Here is a 20,995-nt window from a genome sequence, read left to right on the forward strand (position 1 = left end):
AGGGGATGATATTTTGGGCGGGAGGCTACCTTTGCGCCAAGATAGCCCCCCCGTATCACAGCACAAAAAATTGGAATACACCATTGGAAAGGAAATCGTTTGTACCGTTTGTACCGAAAAAGTTTTGTTTGTACCTTGATAGTTTTCGAGAAACAGGGGATGACATTTGGGGGGGCTATCTTGGCGCCAAGATAGCCCCCCTGTATCACAGCACAAAAAATTGGAATACATCATTCGAAAGCAAATCGTTTGTACCGTTTGTACCGAAAAAAGTTTTGTTTGTACCTTGATAGTTTTCGAGAAACAGGGGATGATATTTTGGGCGGGAGGCTATCTTTGCGCCAAGATAGCCCCCCCGTATCACAGCACAAAAAATTGGAATACACCATTGGAAAGGAAATCGTTTGTACCGTTTGTACCGAAAAAGTTTTGTTTGTACCTTGATAGTTTTCGAGAAACAGGGGATGACATTTGGGGGGGCTATCTTGGGGCCAAGATAGCCCCCCGTATCACAGCACAAAAATTTGAAATACACCATTCGAAAGCAAATCGTTTGTACCGTTTGTACCGAAAAAAGTTTTGTTTGTACCCTGACAGTTTTCGAGAAACAGGGGATGATATGTTGGGGGGAAACTATTTTGGCGCCAAGATAGCCCCTAGGTATCACAGCACAAAAAAATTGAAATGCACCATTCGAAAGCTAGTCGTTTGTACCGTTTGTACCGAAAAAAGTTTTCTTTGTACCCTGATAGTTTTCGAGAAACAGGGGATGAGATTTGAGGGCTATCTTGTACGCAAGATAGGCCCCCTAATGTGTACTTTTTCCATGTCCATTAATAAGTATTATATGTTTATCCATGTGAATTGATGTGTATTTAGAATACTGGTTGTGCATATCAAAATGAAAAACTGAATTTTTCAGTGATAACTCAACGTTAGAATTGAATCGGCAAGTGGGAAAACAGTGTGATTCCAAAATAAACCATTTTGAAGTAAAAGCAAAAATAACACTAAAGATGTAGAACTACAAATTGTAATGAAGAGCAGTGCAATTTGCAAGACCTTGCACGTTATAACAGAATGCTATAATGTCGACTGTACATTTGTGGCATTAACAAACGAAAGTTATTTTTTCAAATATCTCAAAATGCGTTTTGTGGACTAGTAGTGGTTTTCCACTCATCGATTCAATTAAATTTTCTCTATTTCTGCCCTTTCCCTTAAGTAAATACGTATTATTCAGCAATGGCCTGTTTGCTTACTTCTATTGTCTATGAAAGCGCAAACTTCTCGAGCCGTTAATGTGATAGATATGTGTAAAGCTGAAACGTGGAAGGACGCAGTTTAGGTGAGCAAACATTTCATCTTTTAGTTTTCTTTTTTAAGATTATTTCTGTAAATCCAGTTTCTTTCTGAATTTGTACACACTTCGTTATTGTTATTATGGTATTTATTTACGGAAAAGGGCACAAATAGAGAAAATTTAACTGAATCGTTCAGCGGAAAAACACTACTAGTGCACAAAACGCATTTTGAGATATTTCAAGAAAGAACTTTTGTTTGTTAATGCCAAAAATGTACAGTCGACATTATAGCATTCTGTTATAACGTGCGAGGTCTTCCAAATTGTACTGCTCTTCATTACAACTTGTAGTTCTACATCTTTAGTGTTATTTTCGCCTTTAACTCAAAATGGCTCAATTTGAACTCACACTATTTTCCCACTCGCCAATTCAATTTTAACGTTGCGTTATTCCCAACAAGTCATTTTTTTTTATTTGGATATGTACAACAAGAGTTCTAAATACACATAAATTCACATGAATACACACATAATACTTATTAAAGGGCATGGAAAAAGTACATATTAGGGGGCCCATCTTCCGTACAACATAGAATACCAAACGCCATCCACTCTTTCTTGAAAATTATCAGGGTACAAACAAAACATTTTTCGGTACAAACGGTACAAACGATAAGCTTTCGAATGGTGTATTCCAATTTTTTGTGCTGTGATACCGGGGGGCTATCTTGGCGCCAAGATAGCCCCGCGCCCAAAATATCATCCCCTGTTTCTCGAAAACTATCAGGGTACAAACAAAACTTTTTCGGTACAAAAGGTACAAACGATTTGCTTTCGAATGATGTATTTCAATTTTTTGTGCTGTGACACGGGGGGGGGGGTATCTTGGCGCCAAGATAGCCCCCCAAATGTCATCCCCTGTTTCTCGAAAACTATCAAGGTACAAACAAAACTTTTTCGGTACAAACGGTACAAACGATTTGCTTTCGAATGATGTATTCCAATTTTTTGTGCTGTGATACGGGGGGGCTATCTTGGCGCCAAGATAGCACCCCAAATGTCATCCCCTGTTTCTCGAAAACTATCAAGGTACAAACAAAACTTTTTTCGGTACAAACGGTACAAACGATTTGCTTTCGAATGATGTATTCCATTTTTTTGTGCTGTGATACGGGGAGGTATCTTGGCGCCAAGATAGCCCCCCCAAATGTCATCCCGTGTTTCTCGAAAACTATCAGGGTACAAACAAAACTTTTTTCGGTACAAACGGTACAAACGATTTGCTTTCGAATGGTGTATTTCAATTTTTTGTGCTGTGATACGGGGGGGCTATCTTGGCACAAAGATAGCCCCCCCAAATGTCATCCCCTGTTTCTCGAAAACTATCAAGGTACAAACAAAACATTTTTCGGTACAAACGGTACAAACGATTTCCTTTCCAATGGTGTATTCCAATTTTTTGTGCTGTGATACCGGGGGGCTATCTTGGCGCCAAGATAGCCCCGCGCCCAAAATATCATCCCCTGTTTCTCGAAAACTATCAGGGTACAAACAAAACTTTTTCGGTACAAAAGGTACAAACGATTTGCTTTCGAATGGTGTATTTCAGTTTTTTGTGCTGTGACACGGGGGGGCTATCTTGGCGCCAAGGTAGACCCCCCAAATGTCATCCCCTGTTTCTCGAAAACTATCAAGGTACAAACAAAATTTTTTCGGTACAAACGGTACAAACGATTTGCTTTCGAATGATGTATTCCATTTTTTTGTGCTGTGATACGGGGGGGCTATCTTGGCGCCAAGATAGCCCCCGAAATGTCATCCCGTGTTTCTCGAAAACTATCAGGGTACAAACAAAACTTTTTTCGGTACAAACGGTACAAACGATATGCTTTCGAATGGTGTATTTCAGTTTTTTGTGCTGTGATACGGGGGGCTATTTTGGCGCCAAGATAGCCCCCCCAAATGTCATCCCCTGTTTCTTGTAAACTATCAGGGTACAAACAAAACTTTTCGGTACAAACGGTACAAACGATTTGCTTTCGAATGGTGTATTTCAATTTTTTGTGCTGTGATACGGGGGGCTATCTTGGCGCCAAGATAGCCCCCCCAAATGTCATCCCGTGTTTCTCGAAAACTATCAGGGTACAAACAAAACTTTTTTCGGTACAAACGGTACAAACGATTTGTTTCGAATTGTGTATTCCAAATTTCTGTGCTGTGATACGGGGGGGCTATCTTGGCGCCAAGATAGCCCCCCCAAATGTCATCCTGTGTTTCTCGAAAACTATCAGGGTACAAACAAAACTTTTTTCGGTACAAACGGTACAAACGATTTGCTTTCGAATGGTATATTTCAATTTTTTGTGCTGTGATACGGGGGGGCTATCTTGGCACAAAGATAGCCCCCCCAAATGTCATCCCCTGTTTCTCGAAAACTATCAAGGTACAAACAAAACATTTTTCGGTACAAACGGTACAAACGATTTCCTTTCCAATGGTGTATTCCAATTTTTTGTGCTGTGATACCGGGGGGCTATCTTGACGCCAAGATAGCCCCGCGCCCAAAATATCATCCCCTGTTTCTCGAAAACTATCAGGGTACAAACAAAATTTTTCGGTACAAAAGGTACAAACGATTTGCTTTCGAATGGTGTATTTCAGTTTTTTGTGCTGTGACACGGGGGGGCTATCTTGGCGCCAAGGTAGACCCCCCAAATGTCATCCCCTGTTTCTCGAAAACTATCAAGGTACAAACAAAACTTTTTTCGGTACAAACGGTACAAACGATTTGCTTTCGAATGATGTATTCCATTTTTTTGTGCTGTGATACGGGGGGGCTATCTTGGCGCCAAGATAGCCCCCCAAATGTCATCCCGTGTTTCTCGAAAACTATCAGGGTACAAACAAAACTTTTTTCGGTACAAACGGTACAAACGATATGCTTTCGAATGGTGTATTTCAATTTTTTGTGCTGTGATACGGGGGGCTATTTTGGCGCCAAGATAGCCCCCCAAAATGCCATCCCCTATTTCTTGTAAACTATCAGGGTACAAACAAAACTTTTCTGTACAAACGGTACAAACGATTTCCTTTCCAATGGTGTATTTCAATTTTTTGTGCTGTGATACGGGGGGCTATCTTGGCGCCAAGATAGCCCCCCCCAAATGTCATCCCGTGTTTCTCGAAAACTATCAGGGTACAAACAAAACTTTTTTCGGTACAAACGGTACAAACGATTTGTTTCGAATTGTGTATTCCAATTTTCTGTGCTGTGATACGGGGGGGCTATCTTGGCGCCAAGATAGCCCCCCCAAATTTCATCCCGTGTTTCTCGAAAACTATCAGGGTACAAACAAAACTTTTTTCTTTACAAACGGTACAAACGATATGCTTTCGAATGGTGTATTTCAATTTTTTGTGCTGTGATACGGGGGGGTATCTTGGTGCCAAGATAGCCCCCGAAATGTCATCCCGTGTTTCTCGAAAACTATCAGGGTACAAACAAAACTTTTTTCGGTACAAACGGTACAAACGATATGCTTTCGAATGGTGTATTTCAGTTTTTTGTGCTGTGATACGGGGGGCTATTTTGGCGCCAAGATAGCCCCCCCAAATGTCATCCCCTGTTTCTTGTAAACTATCAGGGTACAAACAAAACTTTTCGGTACAAACGGTACAAACGATTTGCTTTCGAATGGTGTATTTCAATTTTTTGTGCTGTGATACGGGGGGCTATCTTGGCGCCAAGATAGCCCCCCCAAATGTCATCCCGTGTTTCTCGAAAACTATCAGGGTACAAACAAAACTTTTTTCGGTACAAACGGTACAAACGATTTGTTTCGAATTGTGTATTCCAAATTTCTGTGCTGTGATACGGGGGGGCTATCTTGGCGCCAAGATAGCCCCCCCAAATGTCATCCTGTGTTTCTCGAAAACTATCAGGGTACAAACAAAACTTTTTTCGGTACAAACGGTACAAACGATTTGCTTTCGAATGGTATATTTCAATTTTTTGTGCTGTGATACGGGGGGGCTATCTTGGCACAAAGATAGCCCCCCCAAATGTCATCCCCTGTTTCTCGAAAACTATCAAGGTACAAACAAAACATTTTTCGGTACAAACGGTACAAACGATTTCCTTTCCAATGGTGTATTCCAATTTTTTGTGCTGTGATACCGGGGGGCTATCTTGACGCCAAGATAGCCCCGCGCCCAAAATATCATCCCCTGTTTCTCGAAAACTATCAGGGTACAAACAAAATTTTTCGGTACAAAAGGTACAAACGATTTGCTTTCGAATGGTGTATTTCAGTTTTTTGTGCTGTGACACGGGGGGGCTATCTTGGCGCCAAGGTAGACCCCCCAAATGTCATCCCCTGTTTCTCGAAAACTATCAAGGTACAAACAAAACTTTTTTCGGTACAAACGGTACAAACGATTTGCTTTCGAATGATGTATTCCATTTTTTTGTGCTGTGATACGGGGGGGCTATCTTGGCGCCAAGATAGCCCCCCAAATGTCATCCCGTGTTTCTCGAAAACTATCAGGGTACAAACAAAACTTTTTTCGGTACAAACGGTACAAACGATATGCTTTCGAATGGTGTATTTCAATTTTTTGTGCTGTGATACGGGGGGCTATTTTGGCGCCAAGATAGCCCCCCAAAATGCCATCCCCTATTTCTTGTAAACTATCAGGGTACAAACAAAACTTTTCTGTACAAACGGTACAAACGATTTCCTTTCCAATGGTGTATTTCAATTTTTTGTGCTGTGATACGGGGGGCTATCTTGGCGCCAAGATAGCCCCCCCCAAATGTCATCCCGTGTTTCTCGAAAACTATCAGGGTACAAACAAAACTTTTTTCGGTACAAACGGTACAAACGATTTGTTTCGAATTGTGTATTCCAATTTTCTGTGCTGTGATACGGGGGGGCTATCTTGGCGCCAAGATAGCCCCCCCAAATTTCATCCCGTGTTTCTCGAAAACTATCAGGGTACAAACAAAACTTTTTTCTTTACAAACGGTACAAACGATATGCTTTCGAATGGTGTATTTCAATTTTTTGTGCTGTGATACGGGGGGGTATCTTGGTGCCAAGATAGCCCCCCAAAATGTCATTCCCTGTTTCTTGAAAACTATCAGGGTACAAACAAAACTTTTTTCGGTACAAACGGTACAAACGATTTGCTTTCGAATGATGTATTCCATTTTTTTGTGCTGTGATACGGGGGGGCTATCTTGGCGCCAAGATAGCCCCCCCAAATGTCATCCCCGGTTTCTCGAAAACTATCAGGGTACAAACAAAACTTTTCGGTACAAACGGTATAAACGATTTGCTTTCGAATGGTGTATTTCAATTTTTTGTGCTGTGATACGGGGGGGCTATCTTGGCGCCAAGATAACCCCCCCAAATGTCATCCCGTATTTCTCGAAAACTATCAGAGTACAAACAAAACTTTTTTCGGTACAAACGGTACAAACGATTTGCTTTTGAATGGTGTATTTCAAATTTTTTGTGCTGTGATACGGGGGGGGCTATCTTGGCGCCAAGATGGCCCCCCCAAATGTCATCCCCGGTTTCTTGAAAACTATCAGGGTACAAACAAAACTTTTCGGTACAAACGGTATAAACGATTTGCTTTCGAATGGTGTATTTCAATTTTTTGTGCTGTGATACGGGGGGGCTATCTTGGCGCCAAGATAACCCCCCCAAATGTCATCCCGTATTTCTCGAAAACTATCAGGGTACAACCAAAACTTTTTTCGGTACAAACGGTACAAACGATTTTGCTTTCGAATGGTGTATTCCAATTTTTTGTGCTGTGATACGGGGGCTTTCTTGGCGCCAAGATAGCCCCCCCAAATGTCATTCCGTGTTTCTCGAAAACTATCAGGGTACAAACAAAACTTTTTTCGGTACAAACGGTACAAACGATTTGCTTTCGAATGGTGTATTTCAATTTTTTGTGCTGTGATACGGGGGGCTATCTTGGCGCCAAGATAGCCCCACCAAATGTCATTCCCTGTTTCTTGAAAACTATCAGGGTACAAACAAAACCTTTTTCGGTACAAACGGTACAAACGATTTGCTTTCGAATGGTGTATTTCAATTTTTTGTGCTGTGATACGGGGGGGCTATCTTGGCGCCAAGATAGCCCCCCCAAATGTCATCCCGTGTTTCTCGAAAACTATCAGGGTACAAACAAAACTTTTTTCGGTACAAACGATTTGCTTTCGAATGGTGTATTTCAATTTTTTGTGCTGTGATACGGGGGGGGCTATCTTGGCGCCAAGATAGCCCCCCAAATGTCATCCCCTGTTTCTCGAAAACTATCAGGGTACAAACAAAACTTTTTTCGGTACAAACGGTACAAACGATTTGCTTTCGAATGGTGTATTTCAATTTTTTGTGTTGTGATACGGGGGGGCTATCTTCGCGCCAAGATAGCCCCCCCCAAATTTCATCCCCGGTTTCTCGAAAACTATCAGGGTACAAACAAAACTTTTTTCGGTACAAACGGTACAAACGATTTGCTTTCGAATGGTGTATTCCAATTTTCTGTGCTGTGATACGGGGGGGCTATCTTGGCGCCAAGATAGCCCCCCCAGTCGACCTCTCAAGTAACCCTATAAGGAAAATGGTACAAACGAAAATATTTTCGGTACAAACGGTACAAACGTAGTACAAACGAATGACCTAGTCATTGTTTCACTTTTCTAAAGTGGGGGGGCTATCTTGCCATACGTCAATTATTACCAATTTTTTCATAGACCAATTAAGTGGCTCAGAAGTAAAGACAGTGATAACAGTACCTCTTGTTAAATTGATTTATTACACGAAATGAGTTAGAATCAAACAACAGAATATGACGTAGTACATAGGTAGTTTAATTTTGGAAATGTAATTACAGATGACAGGTAAAGCATATTTGGTATGTGGCATTGTTTTACATTGTACGGGAATGTTTAATTTTGTTTTCTAGTTTACTCAAAAATTGTGAAATACCAAATTTGATTGGCTTTGCAGATTCCTTAAATTCTATAGAATCTGCAGTGAAATTTGCACCTTATTCCGCTCTGCAACTTGCGATCAAAAAGTAACTACAGATCTCTGAAATGTTCAGTTTTAGTTGTATCTGTCTGGATGAACTTTTACGTACGAAGCTCATAACACTGGAAGTAAAGTAAAATGTATTGCAGCGAGAAAACTGTTATTCGGACAATCACATATAATTGTACAAATATACGATATCCATATGGTTGCTAACGAAAATCTGTACGTAGGATACGAAATCTTTATGCTACATACGTACTACTTTTTCCCGTTTAGATGTTACATCATGCCGATGCACGATATCTGACATCTAAGAGCCTTCCATATATTACATAAGTGTACGTACATGTTACATATGTCAGTTACATGTTATATACGCCCATCTATATATGATATCCTTGTTGTCTATAAACAGTTCTTTTTCATACGGAAAGGGGTGTTGATGGAACAATGAAAAGGAAGTATTATAAAAAAAACTTTTCAATTATACGTTTTCTGCAGTATGATACATAGTCCAAAACAACTGGAGAATTTACGCTTAGAACCTACGTTTTTACGTATGCCACATACAGATTTTCTCCGTGTAGTTAATTTCCAGTGTCGTTTTCAACTTCGTGGCTATGTGCAAAATGCATTTACAGTTTAGTGCGGGATCCCATTTACCTAAACTTCATGCTGGAACCTAAGTTGGACTTCCAGTATCAAAGAATAGTACACCAATTGTTTTGTCACGAGTAATTCAAAAATGCAATGTTACAGGCACGTAGCCAGGATTTCGTGAAGGGGGGGGGGTCCGTGACATATACTGTGGTCATCACAAAAGGGGCTCGATCACTCTAAACTATTTTACTAGAATATATATTGGTTCGTTTATCCAGGATTTCGTAATGGGGGGGAGGGGAAGTGACATGAAATTCTGAAGGCCTAGCAGACCGATCAATCTAAACTACTTTACTATCAACATATATTGGTTTTGTTAGGACAATAAAATGAGGATATATTGGCAAATATTTTAATAACAAACTATGAAGAAATTTCGAGCAAAATAATAAAAAAGTATTGAAAAAGATTTTGCAATATTTACGTCCTTCTCCTGTTTAATCAAATATAACAATTTTCCTTTCGTTAAGAAATCAATTATTATAAAAAGTACATACTATCTTGTAAACTATCTTCTAATATAAATAAAATAAAGAGTTTGTTTGTGTGTTTGTCTGTCTGTCTGTCTGTGTGCGGCCTGGGGACCAGACGAGTGGACCGAGAGTTACCAAATTTTGGTCAGGGGTGCCTTGGTCCAGGCCCCAGACCAAGACGAAGCGTTTTTTTTTTAATTTCGAAACAGTGGAGTCTTAGGGGGGCGTTTACCGGAACCGGCTTGGGAACCAGACAAATTGCCCGAGAGTTACCAAATTTTAGTCACGAATACCTTGGTCCAGGCTCCAGACCAGAGTTAAACGTTTTTTTTTTTCGAAATTCGAACCAAGGGAATCTTAGGGGGGCGTTAACTGGGACATGTAAAAGTAGTAGAAAATGGCCGATATTTATTTATTTATTTATTTAAAAATCACCAGATACAACTCAGAGGCCATTTTACGAGTACATTGAATATCAAAAAACATTAACAATGGAAAGGATTTGGGAAGGTATCGGCCAGGAACTGTTTAGTAGCTGCCATCCCGCCATTTGCCTGGTAGGACTGAGGGAAACCCTGGAAAACCTCAGTCACGATGGTAGGCAGCGAGATTCGAAGCCACGACCTCCCGAATGCGAAGCCAACGCTCTACCACTTGAGCTATTAGTGTCGAATTCATATTTTCGCGGTCGCTGAAATCAATGGTGAAACTCCAGTCGCATTAACTTCCAATTCACGCTATTCGGCTCCGGACCGGGGGTCACCGGAGGAGATGATTTACCAAGACATATAAAAGTAATCCAAAATGACCGATATTAGTGTCAAATCCATAGTTTTCGCTGTCGCTGAAATCAGTGGTGACACTTCCATTAGCGATGATTTGCAATTATGCGGGCCAGGAGACTGCGGGGGGTGGATACCGAAACATGTAAAAAAAATAGACCAAAATGGCCTATATTAGTATCAAATCCTTAGTTTTCGCGGTCGCTGAGATCAATGGTGATACTCCCACAGTCGTAGACTTCCAAATACAACCCCTGTGCGAAGCATGTGTATATTCAACTAGTTTTACAGTATATGCGTTCCTTTCTCTGTTGAATCAAATGCTAACAGAACTTTCTTTCGACATTTTTTTTTTTTGTTTTTATTATTTCGCCAACTACTGTCGGTTCCAAATGACAGGTTAAAGGAACAACATAAAATTGTCCTTGAAATAACGTGTTTGATACTGCAAGGATGCGATGACGAAAAGTTATGATTAAAAATGTCCACGCTGTTACACAACGGCACTTATGCTTTCGAAAGCTTGAAATCTCCCTGAATAGTAGCAGGAATTCAAAGAATTCCATAACTTTTCTTGAAATTTCAAATTCCCTGACTCTTCTAGAATACCTCGCTTACCTCGCCACCATATTGCAAGTAATACAAGTCTCCTCATAAGAAAGAGTAAACAAAAGCTTCCTGTAGTTTTCTTTTTAATTTTTAAGGCTGATCCTTCTTTTTATCATTCCATTTGTTTTATCCTTCCTTATTTTTTCATTTCTAGTCTCGAAGGGGGGTCCGGGCCCCCAGGACCCCCCATTGGCTACGTGCCTGACTGTTACAACATCAATTCATTTCAGTCTTTTCTAGAACTAACCGAATTGTGACAAGGAGATTTTAAAGAAGAAAGTGAGAATCGAAACAGAAAGACCTTGTGGGTAATTATCTGGATGCAGAGATTATAAATGTACCTTTTAGAATGTGTATTTGAGGAGCTTATTTGCAAAAGGAAACATTTTTGTATCCGTTTGTTTTTCGAAATTATGTTTGCAACGATTTCTGATCTTTTGGGTGAAGCCTGTCGTGTTACTGAACACAATTTATGCAAACCAGAAGGCCTATAATATAAACCAATTAATTATATGGAAAAAGCCATTTCCAAGAAAGGGAACCATTACAACCTCGTTCATTCACTGCTACCACACAATTTCCCTTTTGCAAAGAAATTTCATATGTATGAATTCCGTTATGAGGGACTTACCAATACGGAAATAAAATGTAAAGTTGAATATTCAGTGTAAAATTTATAGATATTTAACAGTGTTTGTGCCTTTCTCACAAGTAAAATGTAAAGTTGTTACACGTTACTGGTTGTGGTGATGAGTTTTATGGTTTCCATTAATTTAAATTACATGTTACTTACTTAAAGAATCCAGTAAGTTTTTTTTTTAAAAAAGAGGGACGATAATAGTATAAGAACATATTCAGTATCTTGTACAACTGAAACTTGAGTTATTTAATCTTTCAGTAATGTTTGTATAACGTAATTGTAACAGGAAGCAAGATTAGTAGGATTTCAAGCAATCTACTTATATAAAGCAATCTTTTGAAGCAAAATATTTATTTACGTAGATGACTCGTATATTTATTGCTGTTTATTCTAAAACAAAAGTTACATATATTTATCCAATATTTTTGTATTTTTATTTTCTTTATTCTTCTACAATAAAGAATATTTAATCCTTTCCCAGGGTATTTTTGTACCTAAATTATGCAATATGATTGCTTGAAATCATAATTCATGTATTAAAATAAAAACAAAAGGCTGTCTTCTTCCACAAAATAATGTACTTAACATGTAGCAAATACTCTCATGGTGGGAAATATTCTTCTCAGCGTCTTTTCAGTTGATGATGTATTGTTGCAATGAATACTAGTCTCAGGTATTACATCCCGGCGGGAGCTCATGTGGTTCGGATTCCACGTTAATCAGTAGGTCCACGTCTCATATAGCATCGCTGCTGAACGGGACGTTAAACTCAAAATCAACTCAACTCAGGTATTACATTTTTAAAACGTATTGTATTTTCATAAGCATTAAGGATAGTAGTTGACTTTATCCATTATGAATTGTTGTTTATGTTCTATGGAAAAACGGCCTAATTATACGAATTTAATCGTATTTGAATAAACACTTTTGATATGCCTGTGCCTTAAGTGGTAGGTGGATCAGAAGAAGCAACTGTCATTTCATTTACGCTGCTGCTGTTCGAAGGTGTTTCATTTTAAGATAAAACTTACCTGCATAATATAATACGACATGAAATTGGTGCACCACATAAGAATGAGAACAAGAATCTGATAATTGGATCTTGGCCTTGTTCAGTAAAAATATCTAGTGTTATCGATCCCAATTAAAATATATGATTTCTTAAGGTTTTAAATTGTGTGTAATATTTTCCGCTCATTATTCCTTGTGAAGCACTAAGTGATGACAATATATAATTTGGAAATGAACTGAAAATAACATGTGCCCCTTCTGCTTCATCATCTGAACAAAATTTATTTCCCTAACATTAAACAATGAGTTCTACACCCGTAAAATTTAACATGGACCTCAACAGGAAATAAAAATGCTAATTAAGGTTTTGATTTTGGGAGGAATCAAAGTTCGTGTATTTTTTCTACATGCTGAATATTATATTTTTCAAGAAGGCCCGAAATAATCATGTTTTCCCTTCCTGGAAAAGTTCCAATTTACGGAGCTGAACGATGATCACATTATCACTGACGTAAATTATTTTCGTAATCCTTCAAATATTTATATACCATAACTTGCGATATAATAGATCAAACAAATGAAGAACGGGTCTCGCCTCTCAATAGTTTTCAACTTATAATAACACTCTAACACGCACTATGGCATAAGACATCTTTACATAAACATTTAAAAGTAAAGTATCAGGTGATAATTATACTTTCCACAATCGAAAAAAACGTTACCATTATATATTTTATATATTCCATATATATTTTATGTGTATTTAATCCGTGCTACAGCCACAGAAGAGGTAATATATGTATAATTAATTAATTGTATTGAAATGCATATTTTCGTATAGCATTTTATAGCATGTTAAATGCAGTATACTTGTAAATTATTAATTGTATCTTTGGAAAATTCAAGATTACTAATAAAACTTCAGCTGACCAAAGGAGTATATATATATTAAGATTGTATATTTGTGTTATAGTTTCGTTTATGTAATATGAGGAATGCTATGTTACATAGCCGAAACTGTAACACAAATATATAATCTTAAAATATATATAATGCTTTGGTCAGCTGGAATTTTATTAGTAATGTAGTATACTGTATATGTTTACGAATGTGTTACCTCACTCAGCATATTTCAGTTATTCCATTCGTCTCGACCTCTTGATCAAAACATTAAAGCTCTTGAATAGATGCTCATTTTGGGGGGTTCCTGTATTTTTTTGAACACCATCTCTCTCTTTCTCCCTTTGTGACTATCTTTTCTAGCAAATGATCTAATTTGAATTATTCATGAGGCTATATTGTATATTAAATATTAGTGAAGCGAAACTCTTCCTTACCGAGAAGGTTGGTATACGATGTGACTTTGTGTGAATAATGAATAGGGCTCTACTTCGATTAAGATGATGGTAACCATGATGATGGTCTTTCAGCTTCTAGTTTGTAATGGGAAGGATCAATAATGCTCAGCCCACTGCTTCTTTTATTTTCTCCTTACTAAAAATCAACTAATGTCTTCCTATTTACCAGCTCATTTTAATAATGAAAAGGTGAATCACCCGTTGAAAGATTGAAAATTCTGATCTAAATTCTGAGAGGAAAGTGTGACGACATAATATAGAAATGGTTATTCAACATTCGAAAATTGTAAAACCTCTTACACCAATTGTCTAATGTATTTTCTCATAATCCTAAATTCATTATTTCCTTCTGTCAGTGTACTGTTATCGGAATCTGTCTGAATTACTTTAGGGGAAGATAATCTGCTATCGGCCACCTTAGCTCTGTCAGGCTGGCAAATAGCTATATTAAATTACTTAATGCATATAATGATACCTTGGTATCTTGTACACATGTTAAAGGTGATTTGACAGGTAAAAACTAATAGTATAATTTTGTGTAAAGAATGAAAGGTTAGACAAATTAGCGTTCCTAAAAAGTAGAGGGCGGTATCGGACAAACATAAAACTATAGAGAATTGTTCGTTTCAGATAATTTAGTAACATTACAAATTACAAACGTTAGCTGTTTACTTACAGGATTTCTTACACGAAAAATACAGTTTTATTAGGCTTTGAAATACAGCTTAAAATAAAAGTAAAAATTGATCTTAAACTTCTTAGTCACATCAAGAGTTCATATTTTTTTATTCTGACACAAATCGCAATGATAAACCAGTCTGTCTTCAAAATTATCACATTGTTCATGGACCCGCACTTTCCATGTATTGCACTGTATTCAATCTTTATCAAAATACTCCTCACATATTCCGATGTTTAGTTTCCCAGCAAGTTTGTAAGCTAGTTTAGAAAATTCTGGTTTTCTTAGTGGCATTAGACTAGTTAACTATACAAAGCCTTTATTTGAATGTATAGTATTTCTTCTTGGTCACAACCAAACGTTCTACTAAATGTGTTATTCGAGCAGCGAGGCTTAGCTGTTGACTCTTTTCCTTTCAACGGTTTTTCGACACGATCTCCTAATATACTCATAGGAACACCATACCTAGCACTGGCCGCACGTACTTCTTTGCAAATAATTTTGCCCATGGTCAACTTCAGATTTTCTTCATCCCAATAACCATGTATTTCCCCCATGATTTCCTGAAAAAGCCGGGAAAAATTAAATTCGTCAAGTTTATTTACAAGTGTCCGAAACCACCCGATTCCACTTTGTCCAATACCAACCGAACGACTTGCAACTTATGAATGACTATCTATCGGCTTGTATCAACTATACGCCTAAATTATAATATATTTACCGTAATAAGTGCTGCGATAGCAATGATATATCAATATACTTACTTTGTGATAATTTGCAGCCACAAAAATCTATCTTCGTGCACCTGATCACTCGCAAAAATAGAAATACCTGTACCTTCAAGCACGAGACACACCTTTCATCGGACAAATCACTACGATGAAAGGTGTGTGCTTGGCTAGTTCATCCCGATCAACTCACTGTATGCTTGAGAGGTGACGTATTAAGCGGGAAATAACGAAAACTTCTTTGTACGATACTGCCCGCTGTCCGATACCACAAGACTTTTCCGTAATTTCAAGTTGCAAATTACATAAAAATTTAGAACTTTTAATTTCGTTATTGGTGTTCGCAGCACTGTTAGTGACTTGCTTCAAAAAGACAAATTCAATTATTCTGCTGTCTTTTCTTAATATAGGAGAAAGTAGTACACAGTGGATCAGAAGGCGTTGTTTATTCATTTATTAAACAAATTCACCTAGCGCACGTTATTTTTTATCTTTTCTCTTTACGTACTTGACTGAAATGTGAAGAACAATAGATGATCGCTGGTGTAGTGAAGCAAAACATCTGTTTTTCTCATGGTAATGTAAAAATAGAGTAATAGAAGTGAATGCTATGACGCTGTAAATTATATTGTAATTTACAATTTCATGAACTGGGGAAGTAGTTAAGAATGTATTTGTAATATAGCGAACTTTATTTTGTTTTCCCTGATGGGATGGTATGGTATGATGAGAGTGCTATAGGTCAAATGCTCTCATCATACCGTCCCATCCAACTAACCTCTGTACTTAGTAAAATTCTTGAAGACTTTCTAGTCATCCATCAGCATACCCATCTTTCCGACCATAATCTCATCCCTTTACATCAAGCCGGCTTTCGCCCACATATTAGTATCTCCGACCAACTTCTGCGCCTCACAACCCCTATAACAAATCATTATAATACCTTAAACCACCTTGTCTGTTACTATTCGATCTGGAGAAGGCTTTTGGCAAAGTTTGGCATGCAGGTCTAATCGCAAAACTTTACTCTTTCCGTTTTCCTATCTCACACATAAGATGTATATATTCTTTCATTTCCTATCACATAGCTTATATAAATATCAATCACTCCCTTTCCTATTCGATCTTTCTTCACTGTAGCTTCCCTCAGGGACCTGTCCTTTCAACTCTTTTATATATTTTATATGTTGGCCGACATGTCCCCTCTCCCACCAAACGTCTCAGTATATCAAAAGGCAGATAATACAGCTTTTCTTGCTGAATCTAATACTGTTCAAAACATAAATATTACACTCCCGTAGGTAATAGACGCCTTTACATCCTGGTGTGCAAAGTGGCTCCTCACCATCAATTCTCTCAAAACACAAGATCTGATTTTTCTCCCACATCGTTGCCGCTCTCGAATTCATCGCAATACTGCATATTTTCACATTCATGTAAAGAGTACTTTCATCCGCCCATCATCACAAGTTACGTACATTGGGATTATCTTTGATTCTAAACTCAGTTGGAAACTCCACCTACAGAAGAATCGATCACAGGCAAGGAACCATTTAAACCTTATACAACGCCTAGTGGGCACAACCTGGGGCTAAAACCTTCTCTCGTAGTGCCCTTTCTCCTTTTTGATGTACAGTTGCATTCAGTCTGTCCATGATTGGCAGTACGTGTGCACAGTAATGATCGTATCCTTTGCTAGAAATTCAACATGAACAACATCCTGACGGTCCCAAATACACGGTAGCCAGTTGTTTATTGTCAGATGTTGTGGTCTTGAATTTCTAGGCCGGAGATGAAGACAGATGGCGTCATGTCATTCTCTGGCGTTTTAGTCCATTTGCATATTCAGGTTTTATCGCACGTCATAAGGCATTTGCTGAATGAATTTCCTTCGTGGACATATCATATGAAGTGATTCAGGGAAATGCCCATTTGAAGGTCCTTTTGGTCCGCAGTTGTATGTTTTAGCACCCACAGCGCACACACTTTCCTGAAGCTAAGATAGACATGGACGATACTTCTCAGTAAATCATGTGTGATTTGCAATTCATCTGCACTAGCATCCCTTCTGCCTTCACGAATCATTGTAAAGTCGTCACACACTTTCGTGTGGGTGATGGACAATGCAGGTATGCTTTAGATTTTACATAGAAAACTATGGGCTTTACAGGCAAACTCACTATTTTTGATTCACATTTTTATTATAATGAGAAAATGGGTAAAAAAATTATGGTTAAACAATACCAAAATAACTCTGGAATATAGGAACAAGATGACCTTCATCATTTCTTATAAAGTTACCATGAATTCCTTCTGTTTATTATTATTTTCTTCTGTCATAATCCACAGTGTAATTTAAAAAGCAGCAGCTGTAAAGGAAGTTAACAAGGAGATACAATAGATAATGATATGCCGACTGACAGTGAAACGAGCATCAAAAACTAGTTTCAAGAAACTTATAAGAACAAATCAGGAAATATAATGGATGCAAATTCACATAAATAAGCCTAGAGAGTCCAACATATTGAAGAAGAAAAAGAAGTGTTCATATGTCAGCACTGAAGTTTAGGACACACCAAAGAACTTTATAAGATGCTAATATGATGTATAATAATTGCTCAGAGAATATGCTGTATTTAGGGATATACATCTGGAAGGAAGTATTGCAACATTGATTTCTTACTACACTGCTCCACTGAACTTAGGCAACTCGAAGGAAGTAACAGAAAATACAACGACAAGATCACTGCACCAAGTATAACCAACAGAAGATGGTACAGATGCACAATGCAACACAAATGAACAATAATACTGTTAGGATGAACAGGATGGCCACAATGTTCGGGACCACGACACATCGACACGTAAAATTGGATTTTGGGACGGCATAGGCATTCAATATAGTAAGTGACCACCACGAACAGATAAAAAGGCACGATATATGGCCTCTATACTGCAAATCAGAGTGTTGATCAAGAGGCGCCACTCTTCGAGCAGAGTTGTTCACAGTTCAGGAATAGTTCGTGGTGGTGCTCTGTGTTGTGCTATTCGCCGCTCAAGAGCATCCACACATGCTCGATGAGATACAAATCCGGCGAGTGTGTAGGCCATGCAATACGCGTAATGTCTTCGCTCTCCAGACTCTCGGATAACAGATGTGCACCATCCTGGCGGATATTGTTATCAATAAGGATGGAGGATTCGTACCGAATGCTCCACACAGAAACTGTTCACATATGTATGGAGAATTTCATCACGATGCCATTGTGTTGTCAAGTGTCATGTTCCACAATGTGGAGGTCTGTTTTCCCAGCCCGCAACATAATGGGACCATCGTTAAAGAACACCGTTCAACAATGAAGTTTGGCGAATAATATGTTCCTAGCTCTCTCCATCCTATTTTCTGAACAGAATCTGACAACAGAATGTATTCAGACTCATCGGAGAACATATCCCGAGCCCACTGGTCCCTATGTAACATATTCCTGACAGAAAGTTAACGCGAATGTTTGTGCTCCTGTTTCAGTGGTACACACACCACAGGCCTCCAAACATATCAATCTACTATACCGACGAACAGTTCTACGACAAACATGTTGCTCCGTCACTTGAAACAAATAATTTACCAGTTGAGAGCATGGCGCTTGACAGTTACTTCTGGCAGCAACTGTAACAAACTATCATCCGTAGCTGACGTCTTCCTCGGACGACCATATGTTTTTCTGACTGTATGTCCGTTCTGGAAGCAACGCCACAGCCTTGACACAGTACTTTTGTTAACACTGAATTTCTACACCACGTCCACTTGGAATCGACCTATTTTCAAGCGCTCAATTATTCGCCCAAGGTCAACGTCACTCAAATATTTTCTGCGAGCTATTGCAAGGTGTTTACGCTTGATATACCATACAGGAACCAGCAACTCACTGCTTGCAACCTCGGACATAACTTGGCTGTTGAGTAGGCTTCATGGCAAACTCTGTTCACCATGTTTGCGACGGTGCTACTCACGCTGAATGGCACACCCTTGCTTTTCATTTGCGTCGTTTTGTATGTAAGTGTTTCTTGCCCGTGTTTGACGGGTTCCACACACCAGTTATCCCACGTTGTCTCGGGTTGCTTAAGTTTTGTGGAGCAGTGTATATCACTGCGAGTACGAGCGTTCCCGGGTTCGATTCCTAGTAGCAACACTCGGTCGAAAAAGTGTAAAAAGCTTTTTCAGGCCAGCGATCGTGAATGAGGTTTTTCTGTTTTCTATTCACACCAGGCAAATGTCAGGATGGTACCTAACATATAGGTCCCAGGCCGCTATCTTCGTTCCCCAATCCTTTATTCCTGCCCTTTCCCCGGATAGTCTGTTCGCCGAGGGACGTCATCTCTTAAAATCTATGGGCAAACTGGCCTTAGATGCCGAAAGCCCAGATATCTAAATCGCAAATCTTGTATCACTATGTGTACTGTAAAATGTCATGTTACACATAATCTGTTATAATTTAACTATGTCATACAGGGGTTACTACTACTCACTCTAAAGTATTACTATATTAAGTGCACTGTTTGTTATATTTTCGCTATGTCATAGAAAGCTTCTGTATCACTCTATTTCTATTGGTATTTCATTTTGTTTTTGGCGTTCCACCACACGCACATTTAAAGGACACGAAATAATACCGCTTGCTGTTTTCTTTCATATTTTAATTTTCATTCTCCTTGAGAGATGGACAATCTGCAAACTCATATTTGAAATTCACAAATGAACACAAAAATGTTGTATTTTATATAGAAATATGACAAATATATTGGTAACATAATTATTGAGTGTGTCTATTTCATTAATATAATTCGTAACATATCGCATGCAGAGTAATTCATTAAGGAGAGCATTTGAAATACAATTATAAATTTACGGTTAGGAATAATAATTCCTGCTTCATATTCGGAACGTGGTTATGAAATTTTGAATATAGACATTTCTCAGGAAGAAAACGCTTTTTCTATATTTATTAATTCCTTAGTCTCTTCAAAATTATGTAGAAGAGAGCATTAGAACACAACCCTTTACACACTATACTGATATAATAAAATATATAAAAAAACATCAGTTGCTAGAATTGCTTCTGCTCATAACACTTACCTTCATTAGTATTTGAAATATTAGGGTCTCCGAGACCCCAAAGGCCAAATTCGGATGTAGAACTGAATCTTCTTCTGACGTTTAAGCGTAAGAGTATTAAAAGGGATAAAACATAACTCATGTTGGAAGTTTGAACAGATGCGAACGAACAATTATGCAGATTAATTATGTAATTTTTTCAGTTACGAATAAAAATGTTCTTTTGATTAAGGAGATTGATCTCATGCCCTCAACTTTGGTTTCAATGTGTTAATACTAGAAGGGTATATTTAATCGTCACCTGATTTATAAAATATGTTCCACAATAATCTTATTTTTTTAAAATGTCGTATTATGATGCAATATAGTAAATATTTTCTTTCGGTCATTCCAAACCACTTTCTTTTAATGGACATGAGATTACTGAAGACCAAGGAGTATTACACGGCAAACAAATAAATTTAAAAACTTCGGTTATATTTGTCCTACAATCATAATTCTATTTAACGAAATTTTCATTGAACTGATTTCACCATTGATTTCATAAAATTTGTTATAACAGGACTCTGGCGTATTTTTAA

Source organism: Thermobia domestica, chromosome 16 (genome assembly GCF_964235325.1).
Source record: "Thermobia domestica chromosome 16, izTheDome1.hap1.1, whole genome shotgun sequence".
In the NCBI taxonomy this organism is placed as follows: Eukaryota; Metazoa; Arthropoda; class Insecta; order Zygentoma; family Lepismatidae; genus Thermobia; species Thermobia domestica.